The sequence below is a fragment of the Geospiza fortis genome, unplaced genomic scaffold (genome assembly GCF_000277835.1).
Source record: "Geospiza fortis unplaced genomic scaffold, GeoFor_1.0 scaffold429, whole genome shotgun sequence".
Lineage (NCBI taxonomy): Eukaryota > Metazoa > Chordata > Aves > Passeriformes > Thraupidae > Geospiza > Geospiza fortis.
Genome location: NW_005054411.1, coordinates 1,145,546 through 1,169,061, shown reverse-complemented (window position 1 = coordinate 1,169,061; position 23,516 = coordinate 1,145,546).

The window sequence follows — 23,516 nt, the reverse complement described above, 5'->3', positions numbered from 1 at the left end:
TATAAGTAAAGAACACTGCATTTTTTAAGGCGAAGAGAAACAGCAAAGAATTTTAAAAAATTGAAATGTACAGCTATCAGCAGTTGACAACAATGCATGTAAGTCTATACTGAGATAACTACACCTAATATTTTAGAAAATGTTTCTAATTGTTTGTGATATGTAAAAGTTGTATAAACACAAAAGTCAAAACAGAATGTGTAATTTTGTTCTAATGTTTTGTTTTCCATGATAATTATATTAGTATCTGAATTTTTAATATATCCAAATACAATAATTTTACATTTTAAAAGAAATATATTTCAATTGACATATTGCTGAGATTCTTTATGGCCAAAAGAATATCAGTATTTAATATTGCTTGTTCTCAGAGAAAAGTCTGAAGAGGTCAGCTGCTGGCCAGGTTTTCAGAATGTCTCAATCATTTTAGCTCTTTCATTTTGCAGAATTATACAGAATCACACTGGATGAAGATGCAACAAAGTATCACACAGTTTAACTGTGCTAGTTCAGAGTGCAGAGTTCAAATTTCTACATTTCCTTAAAAGGGAAAAGTGTGAATTAGATGTACAATTAAAATGAGATGAAATATTGTTGCAGTATGCCCCTAGCTGAGTAATGTGTTACATAGACTCCATGTATTACAGGAGGCTGATCAAAAATCTTTATTAAAAACCTCATTGCTCTTTTATAGACAGTTATGATATTATGACAGTTGATTGGTCCTCCAGTCCAAACACCATCACCATTGGCTAATTAAGAAACCACCCTTTGGTAAACAAATCTCCATAACACATTCCGCATGTTCACAATACCAGATGTAGCAAGTTAAGATAAGAATTGTTTCGCATTCTTTTCTCAGATCTTCTCACAGCCTTTTCCCAGTATGATGCCTGGGAAAGTTATGGTTCTCTCTGTGGCCAGACAGCTGCTATCACAAGGACATATAAATCTAATTGTAGGAAATGAGAAGATATTGAGGACAAACAGCAGTGGCAGATAGTACACATGAATGGTATGCATTGAATGCTGTAAAGCATTTATCTGGCCAATTCCCATTAGGCCGCAAGCTAAAAATTCGTCATATAAAGATAGAATAGTTCTGTGGATCCATTGTACATTATGTTTCACACTGACACAGTCAGTTGTGCCTCTACACTGGCACCAGGTTAAAGGCAGAGCAAATTGTCATTTGTATTGGAAGCATGAAGTTCAGCTCTTCTAAGGCAGGACTCCTAGAAGACAGATGTTTCCTGTGAATAAGCAGAAATCTGATGATGAGTCTTGTGTTGCAGAACCTGGGCATTCCATTCTAACATTTAGCCTTGTACAGGCTTTCTCTATAGTCAAGGAGACAATGGCCAGGGAAATGGTCCCCCTGAGGAGGCAAACCATCTTCTCTGCAGAGATGGAGTTAGCATGAGGGTCTCCCAGAGGGCACACATTCTCTTCCTGTCTTTATGGCTGCATATCCAGAAGTTCCATGTCTATGCAGCTACCTACAGTTATGTAGTAGTAACACGTATACCTTATGTATAAGATAATATACAGGATATATACAGCATAGCATTTGTGAATTTTTATTTGTATACCTTTTAAGCCTTATAAAAACTGATAAATAATTACATTAAATTACAATCTATTTTCTTCCTCTTTCCTCCAGTTACAGCAGATGGAGCCTTTTTGATTACTTAGATTAGATGCCCAGTTACATGACTGAGGTTATGTAAAGGAACTCCAGCAAAATCTAGACCTATTATCTTCAACGAGAAAAGAGTACATTAAATACAGGGGAAAAATCTCTTACATGTTCTATGTATTAAGAATGAGCATACATATTTAGATTAAATTTTTTTCATAACCTTTATTACTAATACATAATTCAAAATAGTATATTATCTCACTCTTTTCCAAATCACAAGATAAAGACATAACATATTCATGCGCTGAATAACTGCTACATAAAATCAGAGCATATAGCATACAGGAAAAGTGGTCATATGAAAGTTTATCCACAATGTGCATTTATTTACATATTTGGCTTATATCATTATTTAAATGGACGTACGAGACTTCAGAATGCACAGTGGTTGCTTTGGCAGATAAACATTGTAATAACAAATGCGTCCTTTCCTCGTCCTTTCTTTGAACTTTTATGGGTGAGCAGGCCTCGTATAGTGTGGAATAAAACTTTGGTCAGTTTGAATCAGCTGTCTTTGCTATGTCCTCTACCAAGATCTTGCCCACCACCAGCCTACAGCTGTGTGTGTGGAGATGTGGAAGACAGAACATTTGCAGCTACAAGTGCAAAACACAACTCTGTGAATGCTGCTATGGGAAAACTGAACTCTATTTCAGCCAGGCCCCATACATACCTTACATAGAAGAAAATTCTCTCCTATAGGTTGCCTGTGAATTAAGGAAAAAAAGACCATGTTTTAGGCATTAAAACAGCATATATATCATTGAGGTGAGAAAAACATAGAGCATAATGCTGCCAGGAGCTGTCAGATTCATTAGGTCCAGTTTCCCTGTAATCACAAGCAATCAGGTTATGTAGTACCACTGATATGAGTATGAAGCTTCTCTCCATCTCCTGTATTGTACTGGGAAAAAGCTGCATTATCATTAAAAAGAAAATGTATAAACCCAGCATGTAGAAAAATTTTATTTCAACACTCAGAACACACAGAAAGTGAAAGGTAAGACAAATGGCTTGCCTGGGTACATGAATGAAAATAACCTGCTCTTTGATGCACAGTTTCATTCCAGACAAGACTAGTATGACAACTGGTATGTGTATTGAAGTGGTGAAACTGCAAGAAAACTTCTGCCATTCACTCAGTTTCAGGAAAACAGCATGTTGTCCCTTCTATTTATTGCTTATTTCATGGACAATCTCATAGCTGTTTTCTGATGGAACATTGAATCAGTAATTACTCCTCCACACAGTTTCAGGAGCAGAAAGGAAGTCTCAAGCTCCCTGCAGTTGACAGTTATGAACATAAAGGAGTGAAAAATAATATAACTCATTATACCTCCGTTACGATGTAGTAGAACCTGGTGAAATTCAGTTTCTTGAGGTAGATCTACCTGTGATTTGTTGAAATGATCACCCTAAAACCACGAAAAGCATGTTCAAACTCTAATTGTAAATTTTAGTATAACATAAAAATTGGGGGGGGGTGGGGGTGGGGAAGGGTTTTAAAGAGAAAAATTCAGGTTTGGTAAGTAAGAGAGGTTAAAAGAAGAGATATCTTTTTTCCCAATCCACAGAAAAAGAAGAGATATCTTTTTTTCAAATCCATGCTGGTCATTTTGCTTTTCTACACAGCAAGTTTCAATGACTCCTTGAGTTGTTATAGTCTCTGTAGATTAGCAATTTCACTGGACAATTTGGGCTGGTAATGGTCTCAGAAGGTCTCAGATCCAACTTGCAGCTCAAAACAGGGTTAGTTACCATATCTGTCAAAGTTTTATCCAGTCAGGTCTTAGCAATCTCCAAGGACATGTTCACACTCAACAGCGTGAACAGTTTAGGCAGCACACTCCATCACATAACAGTCCTCATGTGGAAACAGTTTCTCTTTCCTTTCAGTCAGAACCTCTTTTGTTTCAAAATATGTCCCTTGCCCCTCATCATCCTGCCATGCACCAATCCCCTGTCTTCTTATGGGGAAGTTGGCGAGAATTATTCTTGCCAACATCCCCATAGGTTCTAGAAAGGCAACTGCCAGGTCACCTCTCCCAAAGTCACCCCTTTTCCAAGCTCAGCTCCCTCAGCATCTCTTCAACAGGCAGATGTCCCTTCTGCATTGGCGACCCTCTACAGAGCTCGCTCCAAGTTACCAATGCATTTCACGTCCTAGAGGATAGAAAACTGGACATAGAACTCTAGGTGCATTTCAGCAAGTCCAAAGTCAAAGAGTATCATCCTCTCCCTCACCCCAGAAGCTGTACTCCCATTTGTTCAGCCTCTCTGCTGCTGGGGCTCACTGCTGGCTTTGCCTTCAGTTTGTTGCTCATCAGGATCCCCAGGTTCTTTTCACAAGAGATGCTGTACAGTTATTCAGCCCATCTCCATTCTGTACTGCAGTGGGTGATTAGTCCATATTTGTTGCAGGACTTTGAAATTGTCTTTTTTAAAATGGATCTCTTGGGTAATCCCTACAGCGCTGAATACCTGCCCTTGCCCTCAAGCATATTAATTGCACCCTGCAGTTGGTTGCCATCTCTAGACCTGGCGAGTGTGCGCACTCTTATCTCCCCCAGATCATTGACAAAGACATTAAATAGGGCGGGTTCCATATAGACTCTTGCAGTACCCTGCCTCAGGATAGATTAGACTTCATTAATCAGTGACTTCTGGGCACAAGCACTTACCCACTTTTTCATCCATCTACTTTTCTGTCTACCTATACTGTAACCCTCCAGCTCGAATGCGATAATATAAGCATATTGTGTCAAAACCCTGCTAAAATCAAAATTGTCAAATATTCTCTACCTTTGTCAATCCTCAAATCCCATCAAGGCAATCAGGCTGGTCAGACGTGATTTGTCCATTGTAAATTTGTGCTATGCCTTTGCTCAGAAACTGGATGGACATCAGTCTGTTGGTGGGAGGTGTTGAGTGATTGCCTTTCAATCTCTTTTTTTCTTTTTTTCTCCTTTACACATGAAACTGTCTTTTTCTCAACCCATGGGTTTTACTGCTGTTGTTCTTCCAATTCTCCCCCCATCCCACAAGGGGAGAGTGAGCAAGTGATAAAGATACCAGCCAGGGTAAACCCATCACACAAGATGCACAGGAAGAATTATGTTGCACTAATTACTTGTAATGGCCTGTATTGTCATCCTCATTCAGAGTGACAGAGTTTATAATCTATATGTTATTTAAATTTTGCTGTTGCCTGGCCAGTGTGTGCTTAGTTACTCTGCTTTAGGGATATTCATTAAAAGTGCGTATTTGAGTACATGCTGACTTTAAAATAATTTTTAAGAGATGTCTCTCTGTGGTTTTGTGTTTAATATATTTACTGATGGATATGCAATAATGATCCAAATCTTTCCAGAATTTAATGTTTTGAGAGATTATTTCAGAGTTTATACCATTGACATTGAGAACATTTGCAAAGCAGTTGTGCATTGCTCCTTGCATCTCTGCTGTGCTAATTTGGGCATGGTATCTACTACTTAAGGTGGAGTAGGAGAGGGAGAGAATCTTAACATGCAGCAAAGCGCTGCCAGGCACTGCTGTTATTAGTAATTTCAGTGAGAGTACAGAGCTTAGCACAATTGATACCTTGTTAGAAATATGGGTCTCTAGATGCTGAAGCAATACAGCCATAAAAGGATGTTTCTCTGTACAGATATGCAGACAAAGAAGAAAAGCAAATTGATTAAAGCATCCTGCTAAAGAACACAAAGCTCTCTCTGTGGTCTCTTCTGTCAGTCTTTGGAACTTTTGTCCCATTTTTTATCGTATTAACATACCAAACAGACAAATATTCCCTGAATGCAACCTGTGTTTATAAATACTGTCAGCTTTATTGACATCTCACCACTTTCAACCTTCCATGAAATAATGAGTATGTACACCAAATTCTATCCTAGGAAACTAAATTAACAGATTCCAGGCCACTCCAGAGCTGTACAGGCCATACATTCACCCAGAATGCCTAATCAAGGGCACAGGTGAGTTATGTAGACCTGTTGTTCAGCCCCTGGGGATCTGTTCAATAGCAACCAGCAGCACAGTGATATTCTTAGATCACAGAGCTGTTTTCTCTAGCTGGGCCAATGCAGCAGAAGTTGGAACTCTCCTTTCTGACCACATCTCTGATTGAATTACGGGGAGGAAAAAAAAAAAAAGGAATTGTATGCCAATAATTTCAAATAGAAGATAATTCAAAGCAAATTTTATTCAGTAGGGCAATGAATTGGAGCAAGCCTGAAGCAGCCAAACTGCAGGTACTGCATATGGCAGGCCCATCAGCAATTTCTAAACCACCAGCACAGCTGCCTGAGGAACCTGCCAAGAGGCCAGATGTCACTTTTGGAAAGCTACATAACACAGCTTGAAGTGTGAATCCTTTGATGGCAAACCATTTTCACCGGGTCACATTCTGATCTCATTTACATTGTTTCAAAGCTGAGATTTCAAACAAAATAAACGAGAACAGAATTTCTTAAATGAAAATATAAATGGCAAATCAACTGATTTTCTTAAAAGAGAATTAGTGAGACAGAAAAAGTGTTTAAAATTAGATTCCAAGCTTGCACAAATACAGCTTTCCAATAAAAACAAACATCTGTATGTTTAATTTAAATAATGAAAGCAATAAAAGTAATTAAAATTACTGCACATATTTTCCTAACAGGGTTTTAAAAATCTTATTGCAGATCCATGTAAATTACCTTTTATTACCATTTGATGCTAGCAAATAGGTGTGTTACCGAAAATCTAATGAGTATGAAGTGCTTAGCCCTGAATACTTCTTAAGTAATTTTTTTAATAGTCTGTTTATGAAGAAACTGTCAAGTTCCAACTAAAGGGGAAATATAAAGGAATAGGCCTAGTAAAAACAAATTCAGACTCCCAGCAGCAAAGTTTAACCCCAGTATGTAAGCCTGGTGATGTCTCTCATATATGTATAATTAACCATGCAGTAAATGTAAAAAATTAATGACACATCAGCATTATTACAACAAGACTCCACACTATGGAAACTTAATGAGAGAAATCATGATGTTTGATTTCTAGGGAGGTAAAGGACCTGTAAAATTTTTAAAGATTATTTAAAAATTATTTTTTACAGAAATTAAGCTTCTTTTCCAGAGATTGTGCCTATATAAAAATCTTCTTATAAGGGCATATTTCTTTTATTTTTGTCTGGTTTTGTGTGGAAACATGAACAGCCCTGCAATGCTGCCTTAACCTCCCTGATGTGCTCTGTGATAACAAAAACACATTAGCTTTGTCATTCTAAGTACCACTTTGCCCACAGATACTCATAAGGCTTCAGTGCTTATATGAAAAGCACCACAGCCCAGCTTTGATTACACAGCACTAACAGGTTTTGCTTCTATGCTTCTCTCCATGTCTGCCAGCCGAAGGCCTCTAGCAAGAGGACATTATATTTTCTGGAGTGACAAGATCCAGAGAGCATGGGAAAGACTCTCTGGTGCTTATTAACATTATTTTCTTCAAGAGGAAAACCTGTTATGCATTGGGCTTTTTTAAGGTCAGTGGGTCTATATTATTGCCAAATCTATGTTATGGGAGCTAGGGCAAATTCTTTTCTGGATAAACGAAAAATAGAGGATTTTTGTTGCTTAGGCAGATACTGAAATGTTTTAATTTTTTTCTACACTTTCTGAGACAAAAAAAAAAGTCTACATTCATTACATTATTGCTGAAAGTCTGTGCAAAATTCATTAATGTAATTCAATCAACATTATTTTAATGGCATATGTTAGAATTCATTATATGTATTGAGTGTAAAACCTGTAGTTTAGTATTAAAAAACATGAGGGAAGAAAAAGAGGGTCCAGTGTCATATATCCTGTTAAGTAATTAAGAATATGCAACCTCAGATAAATAACAATTGCTATTGCAAACCCATATACAGGAAATACAAGCTGAATTTGTTATTTTTCACATGTAAAATTGATCCCTTGTTTCCATTCGGCTTTTGGTGGCAATTTAAATGACTTCTTTTAATTTGATAACAACTCTTTTTTTTATTAAAAGAAGTTTATTTGAAATCCCATGGTTTTAAAGATAATTTTAAAAACAAAATATTGATGGAAAAACTAGAACAGAATCTAATTTCTGTCAAAAATACTTTTTGAAATTATTTTTTCCAACTGATTATAAATTCATATTTCAAGCAGGTTATTTTCTATAGAACAGAAAACTAGATGATTGTCTAAGAAATATATCTAATTTGCAGTTATATTTTATGGTTTTGTTTAAAATATAGGCTTTTTTGTGCCATTTACATGATTTTCCTTCTCTTAACATCTTAGTTTTCTTAAGCACATTCTGGTAAACAGGTTATTTATATTCTAGTTAAGAGATTGCAGTAAGGAGAACGTGTCTGAAATTTAGACAATCATACAGGTCATGACTCTGTTTCATGATGTTTAAAAGGGTTTCAAAGGAGCTCATCCATCTACTCTAATCCTCTGCCCATGAGCAGTTCCACCCTAACTTGGGCTATTCCTAGCAAACATTTATCCAAAAAGACTTTTAATTTTTCAGCTAAAAATAAGAATGAGGGAAGATATTTGAGAGGCCTCAGAGTGGCATCAGGACAGCAAATAGGGAAATATACTTAATTTCCTCTTTCAGGAAAAGAAGCTATGGGCATTGAAAAGAGGTGCCAGACAGATGGCTTAAAACAATCATTAGGACATGGTTCACATAAGGCTGTGAAAAGTGTTTGCACTGGACACTGTACAGGATAAAAATGTTAAATGGGTTCACAAGAAAAATTCAGAGAAAAAACCTGAGACTATTAAGCACAAGTAAAATGGTTATGGTTTATTGTTCTCCCAGTCAAAAATTTCTGGAGGTTCACTGTGTTTTATAGTGGAGGCATTTATATCCACTGTCACAAGCTAACTTACCCCCATCCCTCCAGGACTGCATGAAATATTGTCCCATTCACTGTGGAGTAACCCACTTCAGCTATCCTTACCTTCTTATATCCCTTAAAAGTCTGCTAAAAATCTCCAAGGAAGTAAATTTCCAAAATTTCCCCTGGATTGTCAATATCAGTTTTTGCCACAGTATTAGAATCTTTCTTTTTATGACATCCAGAAATATCTTTTTACTGCTAATCAAATACATTAGACTTTTGTCTTTGCTTTAGTAGACTTGCAAAACACTTGATTGCAACCTATAAAAATCCAAAAGGCAATTATCAGATCCTCTTACACAGTCTCCTATTTAATATTTAAGAATCTGTACAAAACAAATCTAGATCATAACTCCTAAATATCTTTTTCTGCTTCATACCGTGTCTGGTTTGTCTGCATCAGTGTAGCTCCCAAAACTGGATATATTATTTCAGATGAAGCTTTCCCATTACTTAGGGCAATAATTTCTTGAGTTTTACACAGAATACTTCTTGGAGAATCACTCTGAAATAGTATGATAGCCTTGAGTTCGATTAGCTTTATCCTGGAGAACGTTTGTGCCCATATAACAGCCTAAAGCCAGGTTGTCTCTATGCTGCATTCATGACAGATTTCTTCCTGGGAATGGTGCTTTGCAGTTTTCTTAATTGAATTGCCTCCTGCTGATTTTTTGCTATAGCTCCAATTTGCAAAGATTGTCCTGAAGTCTGGTCCTCTAGCCAAGGATATTTTTGTCCTCCTCTTTTGCGGTGCACATATTCTCTTATTTAAGTTTGTGTAAATATGGTATAAAATCACACTGAAACAGCCCCATATAAGAGTCCTTTTGGATTAATATTCTTTTAGCTAAAGAATTGAGATAAAGCCCTTTTTTTTCTCAGAAAAATAGTTTATTTTAATTTGAGCTGTATTTTCCTCACTTTCTTATAAGAATATTCTATATAACCTATTTGTAAGAAATGCAATAAATCATGAAGTATTTCCGATTGTCCACTAAAGCATCCATTCTCACAAATAAGGAAAATACATCATTATTGACATAAGGATGCTGACTATTTTTTTCAGATCTTATTATGTCCTAAGATTTTACAAAATGTTTTCTTTAAAAAGAAAATTAGGCCTCTTCTATGTACTGAAATCAGACTGATACCTATAACTTTCTGGTTCGTCTTTCACCTTCCTTTTAAGAATAAATACTGTGTTTGGCCTTCTGCAATACCCTGGGACTTTTCTCATGCTCAGTAGTTTGTCTAAGGGAATGACTAATGATTACAAGATTGTATTAGCTAGTTCCTTAAGTACCTTGGGGAGAATTTTATCTGAGCCTGTGGATTTGAATGCATCTGATCTATGTACACTTTTAAAGCTATTTTTTTTACACATTCGGCCTGTGTCTGTCTCTATGTTAAAATTAATTTTCCTTAGAGTCTGCTCATAATTAATCTTGGTTTTCTTTTTTTTTCTTTTTGGGAGGAATGAAGTGAGGCAGCATTGACTACTTCAGCTTTCCCTGCAACATCCATTATGTTAACTTTTCTCTCAAATAAATAATAGGACTAAGCTGTCTTCTTCTTAGTTCTAATGTGTATGTGGAACTAGATTTGTTGCTTTGTTTGATGTGATGGTAGTTCTAACGTGTTTTCTTTCCTGGAGTCTTTTCATACTGTCTTTTCAAACTGTACTTTTTTAATGCATTCCTATTCTTTTCTAATGCATTTGCTACTTAGCTCACTTTTATACAACTACTTGCAGATTTAAAAGCCTTTCAAGACTCTGGAGGTCACCAAAAGGACACAGTTCTAGGTGGATTTCTTGTGTCTTTATATTACACATATTCACAGTGGGATATGTACATGTATTTATATTTTTTTGCCAAATATTTATTCTAAACATATTTAGTGGTTTCTAGTAGATGTAGAGGAGACTTAGGTCACTGAAGAAGTGTACATTTCAAATGCTTCATCCTTGATGTTCACTCTTATTGAAAACTGTGCACATGCTGGAGACTACTGTGTGGGGTAGAGACCAGCCCCTGCAGTGATATAAACGAATGTGACCCATTGTGTGGGTGATAATGCCAGAAAACAGAGGCAACAACCCAACATGCACAAATATGCCTTTGTGATAGGAGCTGATGCAATCCATTAAACTGTGATTTTCTTTGAATTCCTAATAAAAAGTTCTTTAAAATTTATTGGAATAAAAAGCTATTTGCAGTCACCTACTCACTCACCCACTCAGCAAACCAAAATTACACTTGAACATAACTTTCGAAGGTAAAGAAGGTGAGGTGGCTAACATTTTGACTGTAGCAGTGAGAACGTGCATCTGCTCTGAAGAAAAAACCTCTGAAAGAGGTACCTATAAAATGATCTTCAAGAAAGATGGTTAGAAAATGTTGCGATTTTGCTAAAAAATCACTGAGAAAAGAAGTTGAGGAAGATGATGCTGCATTTGAAATGCACTTGAATGTGTATTTGGATAAGTGACTGGACTCAACGCTTTCTTCACTCACATTTTTGCTAAAAAAAAAATCTTAATTTCTTGAATTCAGCAGGTTTGGACAAAGGTTTCTGTCATGAAAACCCTTTCCTTCTTTTTTTTCTCTCATGAATATTAGCTGAAAGAATGTGATCTTACTCACTACAAATAGATGTGTTTTACAATATTCTAATACTCATTTTTTGTTTACTCAATGCATATTAACTTATTTATTTCACAATTACCATGTAGATTATTTGCCTGGATATGAATTAACAAATCTCTGTAAATCATATTAGCTGGAGATATTTTAATTCTGAGAAAACATTTTTAAAAGCCCCTAGAAATGCTATATATCATTGTTTTCTAGGTTTTTCTTTCCATTCTTTTTCTTTGTGACATGCACTTCATTTTCTTTTTGTCAGTCATGCACATAATCAAATTGCAAACCACTGATGGGACCCTGTCTGTTACAGGCTTTCATGTATAATAAAACAATTGCATACTATATTGTAAAAAATTGCTTAAAGGATTGACAACTTAATTATCAAGACAGAGTAATGGGCTAGAATTGAAATATCTCATACCTATGGATAATGACACAGTTAATCTTATCAGAATAGTATCTGGAAGACAGCAGTCTGATTTTTGACACCCAAATTAATCATCCCAAAATATCTACCTGAAAATGCAAACAAATGTTGATATACCATTAAGAATGCAGGTACATGGCCACCAGCAGGAGCGGCGATATGGCTGTAGCATAGCAGATACAGTGTAAAACTAAGAACAAGGGAAATGACAAATGATATCTTAATATACTATCTTAATATACACTTTGTGGACTCAGCTCCCTCTCTTTTTGTATCCAATGCCCTCCTACATAATATCTGAGTTTCTTGGAAATAATTTTTCTATTGAATCCACTAAAATTTCTGTAGAATGAAAACCATTAGGAGTGAGACATCATTGCATACAAAATGCATATGAGAAAAAATAGTTGTCCTCTATCTACACTGACACATGGTTTTCCAAGGCACTGACAGAACAAATATTGTTACTCTCCCTATAACCAGCAATGAGGGTGTCCTTGAGCTTCAAACTCCTATCTGCTAACACCTGAAATTTGAATTTGAGATTTGAAATAACATTGTTTACTTGTGTGTTTTGCTTAAATGACTACAACATGTACTGTACCTTCTCTCTTTTGTTCTTACTCTGCAGCAGCCATAAGAAGAGATGTATTGCTCAGATCAAGCCCAGACCATCATAATGGATTCAATAGTGTAGGCCAACTGGTGTGAGACGATGAAAGGCAAGACATAACTGATGCTATGAAAAATGAGTTAAAGGCATGCCAGATGGAAAATTTCTTGAGTAAGAAGTTAAAAAGTGAACAGCTACTATGTTTATTCAGGTTACTGTTTGATAGGACATTTAAACACAGTCAATATCTTATAAAAGGTAGCCTACTCTGATTAGGTAACACGCTGTTGGTGGATTGAAAATGGAATACTTCACCATCTTCAAAGACTTTCAGATTAACATATTTCAGGTTCAGAATTAAGTACTTTACTTTCATAGTATATAACTAAATAAAACTTTTTTTTGTTTTCTAGATTATGCTTTCTTGAATACCACAGGCCATATGCCCTAATGCCAGATTTTTTGTCTTTGGAGTCTCTTTGGAGGACTATCATCTAAAAGATATCAAACCCTGATTTAAACACTCAGAGAAGAGGAAACCACTGAAAGTGTTAGCAGAAGTGTCAAGGTAATTGGAAATTCTGTGGATAAGTCTTTACTTATCTGTAATTTAGTGATACCTGTTACACAAAGGCATCAGGAATTGTGGGAGAATGTTACTCCATTTATTTTTAGTTGTTGCTTTTTAAGCATTAACTAACTATTGGTAATATTAGCTGCCAAAAATTATTTTTCATGTAGATAGACAATTTCCATAAAATGGCAAAATATTTATTGACTATATTACAGAATGACATTTCGAAAGACAAAAGCATGAGATAAAAGAAAAACTTCTATTTCTTAATCTAATGTTCTGGATAGAATAACATAATTCTAAAGTCTTATTGTAATACATTGAAGCAGTTGCATATTATTTTCTATTAAAGTAATTTCAGCCAGCCCATTTGAAAACTTTTGTTGCTAACACTACAATTAATTTCATTAAGAAATAGTCTTAGATTGTTGCAGAGTACATGTTAATATTTAATAATTATATCTTATTATTTAATTCTGCCTGAACAAGTTTAAACAATCTTAGAATAGTTCTGCAATTTAGGAGGAATATTTTAGGAGGATAAAATAACCTTAGAATGTTAAATTCCAATTTCACAGCATGAAAGATAAAAAGAAAAATCCTAGATTTTTTGAGGAAAAAACGACTACAAAAGAAAATTTTTGTCACATTTTTGAAAGTCCAAAATAACATTTGACTTTTGCTGACTATGATTATTATGGAGCAAGTTGTTAAAACTAGTTTCTCAGTAGCAAGTTGTAGTCACTATGTATCACATCACAAACTAAACAAGATATTATTGTGGCATAAATTTATGAAAACTGCATTTCGTTAAAAAGCTCCCAGCTTATTAACAACAGATCTGTTCTCACAGAAGTACAGTACCTGGTAGAGATGTCAACATTACAGGCTACGTGTGATAATACTCTACTACATTGATTAATTCATGTATCTCAGAGCAGAATCAGATCCAGATAGTGGATTTTTCTTTTAGTTAACAATGAAGGCACATGTCATATGGAACTACCACTGAAGGAATATCAAAAGCTCATTTAAAATATCCCAAGCCCTATGATTGCATTTTTCAGAGAAAAGCTTTTGAGTCTTGGCTAAAACTATGTAGTTCAGATATCCAGTAATTATTCTAGCTACCACAGTGATTTCTGCCAGCTGGGCAAATAATTTCTTGTGAATATTCACTGTTAAATGAATCCTTTCACTTGTACTGACGGCTTTATGTTCACCTTCTTGTGAATATGCTAGCAAATGGGTTGTTGGAAGGAAGATGTGCCAATGAGAATAATTTTCTATAGCAATGACAGATTATTCAAATAAAATGAATAGTTAATTGAACAACTTAAATATTTATACTTTCAATTCTGGGCTTCTCAGGCCCTGGAAATTACTTGTGTTTCAGAGAATTCCTAGTGTGTCCCATTTACTTCAGTTGTTTTGTCTTCTGCTCATTGATGCAAGAGGAATTATTTTCCCCATGAATTTGTACCCATAGAAATTAGAACAGAATTGTAATTTTATCTTTAAAATACATTCACAATCCTTATTTTGTGAACATGTTATTCACCACTCACTACAGAAAATAGTCTTTGAATAATTACTATATTTGAGAAATATGGTTGTGAATAATTCATAGAGAAGAAGGAAAATAAATTGGCCCAGGTCTAATACAAATAATTAATACCTGACTGAGTTTTCTGCCTGATTTAAAGAAAGATTGAAGACAGCATGATAGTAACTGTTGGTCAACAAGAACCATACAAGGAGATTCACAGCTGGTCTGAATTCTGTGGCTGTATTTGCATATGTAAATGTTAATGTTTTTATTATTATCTCAACTCTTCTGATGAAATAATGCATTTTTTACCATTATCTTTAGGTTTTCTCCTTTTGAGCATTTTTTGTTTAGAATTGAGTCTTTCTTTGTTTACAGGAACACTAATAATAATAAACTAACAATTGTTAGGTTGAGTTTAGGGAAAATATTAATTGCTTATGAAGGTCACCTTTTTGAAAATTTTCTCATCGTGATTACAAGATTAAAGAAAGAAAATAAATATGAAGGGATATGTAAATTAAATTTACATTAGTTACATTTCTCTGCATGACAAGGACTAATGATATTATTTTAAAATGAGACAGCTACTCTTGAACTAGTGTTTCACAGCTGACTTTAATTATTGTGATAATTTTATAATGAAACTTAATAATGTTATATTCACAATATCAGCATGTCTTTCAAGTATAAGTGCAAAAATAATTTGCTATTAGTCTCATGACTGTGTTACTTTTTTATATACAACAAACAAAAAACAGAAAACAAAAAGCCCTTATTTTTCTCAGAAACCAGATATAAACAGAGGCACTTTGTAGAAAAGAATTTTTAAAATGCTGTATCCAGTCTTTGTTAGAGTCTTGCAAATTTTTGTCACACTTGTAATAAAGATGCTATCACAAACCCTACCTCAAAATAATCAAAATTATCTGATTTTTCCTTCTGATTTCTTCTGATTTGAGTAATGGCACGGCCAAAATTAGAAAAAAAAATTCACAGCACTGGACATATATAAAACCAATTTTAAAGACATTTATCTATCAAATATAAAGTCTTAATTTAAATGCAACCTCCTTTGATTGGGAGAATGTGCAACTCTCCCAACTGCAGAACAGAAAGTCCAGTTTTAAAGCATATGGACATAAGTGGTTTTTGTATCCCCTAAAAATGAAACAGCACTGTCTGAGCATAACAAAGTGTGTATTCTGGATGACAAAGTCCTGTGAAAAGTAAATCTTCTGCATTTCTCCTTCATTTAAACTGAGATGTTCACAGATGTTGAGCCAGCCATTAGTGATTGTACATGTAAGATTTTTTACCTTAAATTTTAACACAAACTCTGGTATTTGCAGATATTTGCAAGAAAAGAGTTTTTAGGGTTTTTTTTCATGCTATTTACACATGAAAATACTGGTCAATTCTGGAAAACCAGTTCCTTTAATTCAGGTTGGCAACTATGATAGTTCTTTAGGAAGTTAACCCCTACAATATTTGTGAAAAGAAAGGACCTATCACAAAAGGTTAAAAAAGTTATATATTCAAATAATTTCGCCCTTACTTAATTCATAAACATATATAACCACAAACTGTTCAGGTAAGCCAAAGCTTCCCATAACTTTAAATGTAAAGTTGGTCTTTAAACGACTTATTTTTTTCTCTTAAACATTGTATTCTTAATTTTGCTGAATAGATGTAATTGACAGACATGCTAAATGTCGTCAAATTGATACATTAAGGTTAAAGGCATCCACAACTCTCTCTGTTTTGATTAACCTGATCTTTAGAAATGTTCTAGAGAAAACCTCATAAGATTTCATTATGATATAAATATAGGGGAACTACTCTTTTTTTCTTTCTTTAATTTACATCTCCTACTTCTGCTTCCAGCCCTTAGGCTTAAGGAACATCTCTTTAAAAAGATGATGAAGTTATTGTATTCATGTTCCCTTTTCACAGAAATGTCTTGTTTAAAGAATCTGCGAACATACTAAATAAAACGAATCTGTTCACAATAATACATAAATTTAGACTGAACACTTGAGACTACCTTTTCTGCAAGAGACACTGCTGGCAGCAGCACCCTCATTTACAGCTGTGCATCCTCCTGTGATGATAGGAAATAAATAGGATTGCAAAACTAGATTAATTTTCAGAGCCAATTTAGGCAGAAAAAGATAAGCAAGCTTCAAGGATATCAAAGTTCTGCCGTCTAGTCATCTATGAAAGAATTCACTTGAAGCAGAACAAAAACATGTCTAATATCCCTCAACATGACCAACCTACATACTCATCCAGTCACTGATGCAATTTACCACTTGTGTGGACAAAGAGAACGCAAAAATTATCACTGTAGGCACACATGGGAATCAGTGTCTAGAGAGATATAATAAATCCTAAATTATATTTCTGAGAAGGCTTGTTCCTTAAAAACATTTATTGATTATGGATGATTCTCAGTTCTTTATTTAATCCATTTTCACAGTTTTCAGTTTGATACAGATACCAAATGTCATGCTGCAGCAAGAACATCATTGTTCTACCCGTGGGAACAAGTCACAAGGATGACCCCAGCCTAGTGGGAGCCTCATCAAAAAGCACAATTCCCCAGGGTCAGAACCTTGTGGCAGTAGAGTCCATTAAAATCCAAAGCCACTGCCATGGATGGAGTTCATTCTAGCACAGAGTTCCAATGGGGTCACAGCCTCCTTCAGGCATTCACCTGCTTGGCATGGAGGTCTCCAGGAGCTGCAGGTGGATCTCTTTTCCAATGTGGATATCCATGGGCTGCAGAGAGACTGCTGACTCATCATGGGCTGCATGGGATACTCTGCTCCAGTGCATGAAGCACCTCCTCCCTCTTCTTCTTCACTGACCTGAGTGTCTGCACAGTTGGTCCTTTCACATATTCTCACTCCTCTCTGAGTTGCTGTTGCGAAGAAAATTTTCCCCTTCTTAAATCTGTTATGCCAGAGGCACTACTACGGTTACTGATGGGCTTGGCCTTGACCAGCAGTAGGCCTGGCATGAAGTTGGTTGGCGCTGGCTCTGTTGGACATGGGGGAATCTTTGGGCAAACTTCTCACAGAAACCACCCATATACCTTCCCTGGACCAATACTGTTCATGCAAACTTGGCACAGAAGGCTGGGCTTCTGGTAAAACTTTCTGACTTTCTCTTTGTTTTAATCTTTTGTATAACTGAAATATACTCTGTTACAGACTTAAAAATTTATTTTCTCTTTTAGGTTCCTTCAGGAACTCATTTCAAAATTGTTTTCTAAACTCTTATGATACTTTATTTTTCTCAATATATTTCCTTTATAGTGTACAGGTTTATTCTGATTCCATGCATCTCTTGGGCCTATTTCAATTTCCTCTTCTATCTGAGAGGTCTTTAGCCTTTCAAGGGTTTAATCATGTCCAAGGAAGACATAAGACCTCTTCATTGCTTTTACGGACTAAGAAGTCAGCTTGAATTTGCTTTTGGCTGTAGCATACAAAATAAACCTAGGCATTTCTCTACCTGCTATGTAAATATGTCTCTAGGACAAAAATTGTCAGCCATCAGCATAATATTTAAGAGCCTTAGAACTGGTAATGAGTTTATTATTAAATCCAAGTAGAAACAAAATTAAATGTGAGTTTTATAGGGAACTACATTACTTACTAAGGGACTGTGGCCAAATTTGTATGAAGGTTCTAAAAATTGGAATATATATGAAAATGATTTTATAATATCCTGAAATCAAAATTGATGTAATCAAAAGATTACTAATTGAACTAAATACCATAATATATTCCCCTAAGACATCCCAGCTCAAAAAAAATGAAACTTTGATCTTGGCAACAACCTCACAAAGCTCTAGAATCATCTGCAACTTCATAATCCCAAGTGCAAGTAAGAGAACACAGTCTTTGCAAGAGCAGAAAAAGTCTCAGGATCTATAAGATTTTCTCTGAACTTTCTTAACCCACTTGGAGAATGATGAGATGGCCATTAGATATTTAGCTTAGCTGTAAATCATCACCTCACACCCAGTGGTGTGAGGTGATGCCTTCTGTTGCCATAGTATTGATATATTTATGTAAGTAATGGATTGTTGCAGCCTAACCCCAGCCAGCAGTCCAGCCTTGTGCAGCAACTTAGTTCTCTGGGGGACAGGCAAGACAACTAAAAGGGTAAAAGTGAGAAAACTTGTGGTTGAGATAAACACAGTTTAATAGGTAAAAGACATGCACACAAGCAAAGCAAGAGAAGGGGGTTGTTCACTATTTCCCATGGGCAGGCCAGTGTTCAGCCATACCGAGGAAAGCACTGCTTTATCGCAGGTAAGGGTGACCTAGGAAAAAAAAATGCCGTCACTCCCAAATGTCTTCCCCTTTTCCTTCTTCTTCCCCGGCTTTACATGCTGAGCATGACACCACATGGTCTGGGATAAACCTGTGGTCAGGTGGGGTCAGCTGTCCTGGCTGTGTCCTCTCCCAACACCTTTGTGCAACTGCAGCCTCCTCACTGGTGGGGTGGGGTGAGAGGTGGAAAAAGCCTTGGCTCTGGGTAAGCTCTGCTCAGCAACAGCTAAAACACCCCTGTGTTATCAGCACTGTTTTTGTCACAAATCCTAAACACAGCTCCACACCAGCTACTGTGGAGAAAGTTAACTCTATGGCAGCCAAAACCAGAACATACCTAAAAGCAACTTGTAACTATGGCGTGAATCAGAACAAGCTATCTATGACACCAGAAAAGGATTGTAGCATAGCCGAGTGGAGCCAGGGGTAACCACAGGGGCTTTAAAAGATCAGACACAGATCTTCATATGGTCAGCACATGATAAAACTAGCTGTAGGGTATCAAAGAAAATAAAGAAATATTCAACAATTATTACATAACATAATTGAGGACATATAAAGAACAAGAAAGTAAACTGATGGTTTTGGCAAGCATATAAAAATAGTTTCATATAGATGCAAAAAAGCAAGTTGGCATCCAAACTTACGTGTACCATCATACTCTTTTTGGATTTGTGATACTGATATCTGGCTTTATCAACACACTGGAGGAGTGAGAATAAAATAAACTAGGATGATTAACTGTATTATTAGTGTGAATTAGCTGTAATTAATGTATAATTTGGCATATTAGCATTAGCGTAACTGGACTAATAATAATTTTGAGTAAATTATCAATAATTTCTTCACTCTTCCTTGTAGAGTCTGTCAACTGCAAGTGGTGTAGTGCAGCATACCAAAGAAGTATCTTTAAAAAACAAAAACCCCAACCCTGTTGAAAAAGAAGATTAAGTACTATACAAAAGAACTAAAAAGAAAACACAGAGGTATAGGAATAAATCTACTTCTAAATTTATAATTGTGATATTCCAGCTCAGGCCTATAGGAAGTGGATAAAATGGACTTAATAGAATTTAATAAATATAACTGCCATCAAAAGACATAAAAACTACGACACGTATAGATGAACATATGTGAAAGTTTCACGAGAGAAAATCTCAACTAAGTAACATAAAAATAATAAGGTAAACCAAATTACAGCTTTGACTGAACATTGCATTAGAATTCTAGTATGATGATCCTTTACATTAAAAAAAAAGAATGTGAATTTTAAAGAAAAAGGCATTAGGGAAGTAATATTTTGGTAGATAACTTAAATATGTAGATAATACTATGTTTATTAGTATTTAATTAACTCCCCTAGACCTCTATGGTAGTGTTTGTTCTTAAAATCTGGCTGATTGAATTGGCATTGTCACATGTCACCACATGATATTATATGTGGTTTCATCAGAAAAATTCAAGCATATAAATAATCAAATTAATCCGGAAATAAGTGTATTGTAATCTTTGAGGAGAAAGAAGTGCCATTTAATTAGCACAATGAAAATGCCTGCTTAATGTACAAAAGAGGAAGGACAATACCCAGATTTAAAGAGAAACTAATAGAAAACAATGATGGCAATTGTAGGCAGGTTTATAAAATAAAAGGCAGGTTTTGCTTCTTAACCTTCTCAGTCAGCATGTGTGCATATATCTTTTCTAGCCTTAAAAGTTTAAGAAGAGCAGATCACAATAATACTACAAAAAAAGAATATAATGTATTTTATTTGTGTGTTAGAATGGACACTCCCTTTTAGCATCACCAGCTCTGGTATAGCTGGTCTGAAAAATAAACTAAAACAATTTTTGTAATTTTTATTTCTGTAATTTCTCAAGCCTGTAACACAGCAAACCTAGTCTCCAGTCACCTGTGGCATAAAAATGAAAGTGTACAGTTTTTATATTTAAAAACTTTTAAGAAACTGTAAATGGTGGAATACATTTCCACCAAGCTGTTCACAGACTTCTGCAGTGTCTCTGCCCGTTAGTTCTGCAGCAATATCTGAGTACAACAGGCCTGAGAAGCTGCAGCATTATCTACCCGGGTGTAATCCTGTCTCACTGGGCTGCCATACGCCAAAACCACTCTCCACAAAGAACAAAAGAAACAGGTATCATCCTACCTGGTAAAACCAGCTCAGGCATATACTCATTTTCTTTAGCAAATTTTTCATTTTCATTGATGTCAGAGTAAAAGGCTACTCCTTCTCAAAAGATTAATCACACGAATTTTCTACTTTTCCAGGCTTAACACAATTTAGCTTGAATTTACATAATTTATCAAAAAAAAAAACTCTTCATGTTTTTCAGTCTTTAACTTCAAGAAAGTTATTCTAAAGGATTTGATACTCGGTCCATGCTCAAGGTTGTTTCTGCCCTGTAGTTTTATTGGATTCAGATTCTACAGAGCTTGGGATTTTTGTGCATGTTTTCTTAAGCACAGGAAAAGAAATTTCACAGCCTTCTAGCCAGAAAACATGGAAATTTTAGCTTAAAGTATTTTCTGGTATTTTAACACAAAAATGTTAATTTCCTTGATCAGATATGGCATTAGACACTATCAAGACTAGCAACAAATTTTCCCCCAGTCAGTTCTATGAAAATGCTTCATATACTCAATTTATCTGCTTTTGCTTCCAAATATTCATAAAAATAAATCCAAGAGTCTTCCAGGACTTTTGAAGTGATACAATAAAAGAAACTTTTAAGCTGAGACAAGCTGGAAGTTGGTGTAACTGATAAGAAAAGCAGCAGCCAAATGAGGGTTGCTGTCTTATCACTCACAGTGACAGTGCATTTTACTAATAGTTCCCTCTTTATCTGTGGCAAAGCAATATTATCAGAAGAAAAATAACAATTGTCAGAGCATGGAATAATGGAATAGCCTTTCAACCAAAAAGTTTAATTGAGGGAACTAGCTGATTTTTAAGTGGGTCTTGACAAAGAGATGCATGGGACTAAAATGATATAGCTTCATGTAAGTGCTGGCCAAGGAGATCTTGTCCAGTTCTTTGTTCCTTGTAGCATTTTTGGACAGGTGGAATATCATCAGTAATTTTTAAAAATTAGGAAAACTTAATCTCATATAAGCAGTTTACTTGTCGTTGTAAATGTGATTGTATTAAGTTTTGGAGTATGAATCACAATAATTTTTAGTGGTTTCTACATTCTTCCATCATTCAGGCATTTAGTAAAAGCCTCTACTAGGTTTGCAAGACACTTGTACCTTGTCTATAAATTAACATTGATGGTCAGGCTGTAAATATCTGTCTCTTCTGCTCTGCAATGAACTGACATGGAGAACTATTTTTTCCTAAAGACACCCTCAAATGAAACACAAGCTGTTTCCCTTGCAGTGGGTACAACTGGACTGAAACATGCTCTTAGGAATATTCAGGGTCAAGACCCTCTATAATGCATCAGTTAGGGCAGAAATTGAATTGAAATGTCTTTTGCCACAAAATCATGCAAGTCAAAGACTAATTTTCTGGGATGAGAATTACCAGAGTTGTTGAAATACTTTATTATTTGTTTACTAAATAAATACTCTGTGTGTGTGTGTGTCTGTGTGTGTGTGTGTCCCCTTGCTAAATAAACACTAAAAAATGCTGCTATTAAGTAACTCAGAATACTTTCATCTTTTTCAGGCAGAAAAGAGGAAAAGATAATTCTCTGATAACTAGGTAGCTATGGCAATCAGCTGATAGGTAGCATATTTTGAACTCCCTCTCTTCTCCACAATACAAGAAATTATTTTAAAAAGAACAAGTGTAATAGGAAAGCAAATCACCTCTGCAGACCCTGAAGCATAGGGAATTCTCTTGGGAAGTGAGATAATTGGTTATTCCCTAACAAGATTAGATGGGAGGGAGAAGGAGGACAGGTTGGGGAAGAAGGAAAAAAGATAAATAGAAAAAAAAAAACACCACAAAGTACTTTCTACAGATTTTTTTTTAGTTTAAATATTTTCTGATTTTTTAAAACATTTTTACATTATTTTCCAAGAGTACAATTTCAGTGAATGCACTAAGTATAAATAAGACTATTGAGGAAAAATTGCTACTTCTCATGATTAGAATTTATGCATTTAAACCAGAAAGGAGCTGAGATCCACTGACAGGAATAACAAAATTACAAATTAAATATTATAAGTGAGTGTGAACTTTGCCTGAGTAGTTTTGAATTGGTTAGCATAAAGTTAAAAGCATATAATAGTCATAATACTTTTCAAATATGTACTCCTAAAACCATAAAAAGAGTATTGTCTTGTAATAAAATATTTTTCCTATATTATTTTGATATTATTTAAAAATCAGGAATAGATTTCACTACCAGTTATGATAATCACTCCTACCTTAAGCATCAGCAGCATCAGAACAATGGACTGCATTCTGCTCTGGAGTTGCAATTCTGAACACAGCCAGTAATTTCTGGTTGTCAGAGTCTAATAACAGATATTATATTTTAATTAAGAGGCAGTATAAGTTAAATATATCAATTATCCAATACAGACGGGAGTACACTTGAGATAGAAATTATATAAATATATTACGAATAGCCTAATTTCCTGTGAATATAATTTTTGCTCAATAGTAACCAATAATAAGAATATCACTGAAGACCATATTTTCCTCCTCCCCCCCCCCCCCCCTCCTAATTCACCCAACGA